At 50.0% G+C, this 4,642-nt stretch overlaps 1 long non-coding RNA gene across 1 annotated transcript; it reads right to left on the minus strand.

Annotated features, from left to right (window-relative positions):
• Positions 1-599: 599 nt before the first annotated feature.
• Positions 600-4,439, minus strand: LOC148685360 (uncharacterized). Its single transcript, XR_015950330.1, has 2 exons — positions 3,865-4,439; positions 600-1,235 (listed from the first exon to the last, which is right to left on the minus strand). It is a non-coding gene; the product is annotated as an uncharacterized LOC148685360 (long non-coding RNA).
• Between the last annotated feature and the right edge of the window lie 203 nt (positions 4,440-4,642).

Here is a 4,642-nt window from a genome sequence, read left to right on the forward strand (position 1 = left end):
TTCCCAGGATAATTTTGAGATGTATGCTTTTAATGTGCGATATGGTGTGTGCACAAAGGAGGTGATGGGCAGTCGTGGCCTTCCTTGTCGTTTTGCCTCAGCAGCCTCCGACATTCAGAGGTATACTGGTCCTGTACATGCAGGCTCCATTGAGCTATCATAGTTTAACAGTCTTGATAGACTTCTGTATAAATCAGGGCTTCTCAGGTTAAGCATGTGCAGACTACCCTGGGACTAAGCCTCCTTGAACATAGCAGGATTTGCTTCTTGGTAAGCACGCTGAAAAGTTGGCGCTGTTGACTCACGCGTCTCTTCCCACTAAAAGAAAAAGCTGCAAATGTGACGATCTGAAGCGCAAGTCTTTCCTCGGCTAAAGGATGGTGTTCCGGCCCTTTGAACGTTTCTTCCCCACCCCTTTTCTGAAATTCCCCCCAAGATCTACAATATCCTCTCTGTCTCTTTTTGTGCTTTCTTTCAAAAACAAAGTGAAGAGGACCCCGGGATTTGTGGACAGTTGGAAGCAATCCGAAAAGACCTGGAGTCGACTCCACCCGCCTCCCTTTGAGCTGGAACAATGGAAACAACATCTGAAGGCGATGTTCAGATACTGCCACCGTTTATTTGGAAGTTCAAAGAGGAAAAGAGGAGAGCATAACTAGGCCGTGTGTCGCCGATTTGGAGGAGGAACACTGGACTGATACTCGCTTTTTATTCAGGTCTGCGAAAACAAGCTGAGGTGGAAGGATAGCATTTTAGGACCAGCTTATATTTGCGGATTTGTTTTCCACCACCGGCGTGGACAGAGCAATGAAGGGCTCGTCCTAAAGCCGGACAGGGAAAAGCAACTTTTCAAAAGGGAAAAAGGAAGTGGGGCGCACAGTTCTCTACATGTCCCTGCGAAGACTCGCTGACTCCAAAACTTCTCTGGACACGTTCCATCCCAAGGCGACCGCTTTGAAATCTCAACCATGTCATGGTGGGAGAAGCGGAGGCTGGCGATACAGGTTTCCTTGGGAGTGAGCCTCCGGTTGAAGAACCCATGCGAAGATTTGCTTCTTCTGACTAGGGAGGAAGAGGCCTGCTCAGGACAGCGCGGGGAAGAGCGCGAGGGGGATTCTGCTGTCGAAACCAAACAGGACTAGGCGAGCGAGTTTTTGCGCGTCGAAGGAACTGCAGCAGAGTGAAAGGGGGTCGTCTTGTAGCGCCTGCATGCTTTCTTGGAAGTACCGTAAGTCCTGTGCAAACGGAAGGAAACTTTCTCCTTGGTTGCTGTTATTTATTTATTTGCAAAGGTGCTTAATATATTTATTTGATAAGATTTATATACCGCTTATTTTTTGGGGGGAGAACCAAGCGGTTTGCAAAAAAGCATCTGTGTGTGTGAGAGAGAGAGAGAGAGAGGAGAGAGAGAGAGAGAGAGAGAATGAATGAATATCCCTGGGGCCGCAGGCGCATAATCTAATATCGACTTCCTGGCAATCATGTACAGGATGGGGCTGAACCCGCGCTGCACTGTGGATTGAATTGCGCCCACGCATACCCAATGGAGATACCTATTTGTATCTTTAAAAGGAGGGAGGCGGGAAAAAGAAACAGAAAAACACAGCAAGCGGCTCCTGCAGCAGGAACATAACACACACCCTCCCCGCTTCTTCCTCTGCCAGTTGCCACTCCCGCCACTTAAAGTGGGCTTCATTCATTTGATGTGGCTTCTGAATCTCTTAGAGACCGTTTCAATAAATCACTGCGAAGCCTTAGGACATGGTCGCGTGGCATTTCTTACAGCTGGTTCCTTTTATTTGGGCGAGGGGGTGGGGGAGAGATAGGGGCAGGTGCAGGGGAAGGGAGGGGAGACAGGGGGAGAGCCTTCAAGGGGGGAGGGGAGGAGAAGAAATAACAACCACCACCACCACCACCACCACAGGCTCCAGTCAAATTTAGAAACACTCATAGCTAAGGTGCAATGCTCAGCAAACTTGCTTAGAAAATGTGGAAGCCCCAGGGATTTTCGCTTTAGTGCACGAGGCTAGGATCAGGCACCAGGTCCCATGAATTTCACCCGGCTGCAATTTTAGGCATACTTACCTGGGACTAGGACGCACTCAGCACAGGAGGGAATTATTTCCAAGTAAGCAAAGATAGGCTCAGGAATAGGATGGGGGAAAGGAAGCCGGAGTTTGGCTGGATCATGGCCATAAATGACAAGAAAACGGCAATAAACAAACAAACCATATTTGTTCCAGGAGCCGGTGCTGCCTTCGAAGCCTTAAGGAAGCTAAATGGAGAGGTACAACTTTAAATAAACACTAAACTAAAAATAAAAAATAAAAATACAATGTATTCTTTTAGCATTTCGATCAGGGTTTTTCAGTAGGGGAATATTTTTCGATTTTTTAATATGTGCGTTTGGCTATTGCTTTAATTGTGATGAATGCCAAGACAGAGAATCTATAGTCTTTTTATTATTATTAATGGTTCGCTCTGCAGGCAAATCAGCGTCACGAGACCACTAATATAGACGAGGACAACGATACCCCTCTAGAAGACAACCAGCGAGGGAACGTTTTTTGCATGGGGAACTCACAATTCGGATTACCAGGGCTTGGGGTGGGTTGTTGGCGGTCAGGAGGAAATGTATCCTGCTCTGATTGAAGTCGGTTGCTTTTAGGTGAAATATTGAAAGGGAAGAGACTTAAGAGGTCTTAAAAGGACTGCCGGAGGGAAAGGAAAGTTCAGGAGTCCTCATCCGGTTCGCTTTCCCATCCCTGAGCTTGCTCCTAGTTGACGTGCAAAGGAATTCCTCTAGAGTAAAAGGCACGATCCAGGCAAGGCACTGGTCTTCTAAGGGAGCTCCACTGATCTCACTGGGAGATGTGAGCTTTTCCCTAGATGCCTTCCATTGAGTTCCCTCCGTGGAGCTGGTGTCTAACTTGTGCTGGATCGAGGCCTTTAAAGGGACGCCGTTTTGCGTCTGATAGCTGCAGCATTTCCATAGTTCAGCTCCAGCAACCCAAATACTTCCCGCGCACCATCTCATGATCTTAGCCCTGCAAATATTATGATGTCCAGGTTACAGATGGGGGGCTGAAGCAGAGAGAGTTTGGCCCGGCACCCCTTGGCAACTTACAGCGCCACGCACACCAGCTGTCTTATTAGTTCAATGGAAATAATTACTGAGCAAATAAAAATAAAACACTGTTTTAGCAACTTACATTAATTACGAATAAATACAATAAAATACATTTTTGTAACTCTATTCAATATCTCCCTCGATGCTTTGGGCTCACTTAAATTTAAGCGCCAGTGACTCTCGAGGAAGTCCATGGCAGGTTGCCGGGCCTCCATCCTTCATCCTATGCCCACTTACTTGTCAGAAAGTCCCCTTGAGCTCAGTGGACTTACTTCCGAGGAATCGTGCACAGGATCTGGAGCAGCAACCTGAGCCTGTGCATGTTTCCTCGGAAGTAAGTCCGTCTGACCTTAAGGGAATTTACTCCCGAGGGGTCGTGCCTACGCGTTGGCATCCTTACGTGGAAATAACCACCGCGAACATACGTGGAGCTGACTCCCAAGCAAAAACTCAGGGAAGAAACAGGAAAGCGAGCGTTAAATGAGAACGCCGCTGCAAAAAGAAGGAAAACCGCCAGCCTTAACAGCCACGATCCTCTGCTGCAGGTTTGCGCGGATACAAAGCCGACTTGCGTGCAGCGGCGCTTCCGAGGAAGCACGCGCACCTTATTTGCGAGGAAGCAGCTCACCTCTCGCACCGGCCGCTGGCGCGCTTGCCTGACATGTCCAGCCAGCGTGGCTGAGCTAGGCAAGGGAGGGCTTTGGACCCAGCCAGGATGCGTCCTGCTTGCTTACCTGCAGGTAGTAGCGCTCCTCTTTGATGTTGCCCGACTTCCAATGCATCCCTGCGGTGCAAAGGTGCGAAGCCAAAGCGGTGGAGACAGGACACCCCCGAGCCCAGCTCTCCTCTGCCTCCTTCCTTCCGTCTTGCCACTCCTGTGAGATTCAGGCGAGTGTCTCTCTCTCTCTCTCTCTCTCTCTCTCTCTCTCTCTCTCTCTCTCTCTCTCTCTGCGTGTGTGTCTGAGTGGGCAGGAAAGTTGCACCTTGGAGGCGATTCGGAGCAGCCCCCCACGAAAGGGGCTCAGAGTCCAAGAGGCTGCGCGGAGCCCTGAGGGGGCAGCAGCTGCTCTGGCACATCGGAGGCTTCTTCTTCTTAAGCCCTTCTTCCTGGGTGCTGCGGGGGGATATTTGCTCTTCCAGCCCAGCCAGCCGCCCCCCTCCCCAATTCGGAGCGACACTTGCGAGAGAGATTTATGGCTGCAAGGAGCAGAGAGACGAGTCGGCCTTCGTGGGGATCGTGCAATCCAGACTTTTCGCTCTCCTTACAATACCCTTTCTCTTGGGCTGTTGAGGCTGCTGTGGCTGCTGCTGCTGTGGAAGTTGAAAACAAACCCTAACAAAGCGAAGAGGAAGCCAAGAGGCTAGGAGTAGATGTATTGGGCGGTGGGGGTGGGCTTAGGTGGGTTTAGGTGCCTTCCAGGGGCCTTGTGCAAAAATGAGCAGAGCAATACATCTGAGTTCCCTAAGAGCAGGGGTCAGCAAACTTTTTCAGCAGGGGGCCGGTCCACTGTC

This window comes from Zootoca vivipara, chromosome 6 (genome assembly GCF_965207765.1).
Source record: "Zootoca vivipara chromosome 6, rZooViv2.hap1.1, whole genome shotgun sequence".
Lineage (NCBI taxonomy): Eukaryota > Metazoa > Chordata > Lepidosauria > Squamata > Lacertidae > Zootoca > Zootoca vivipara.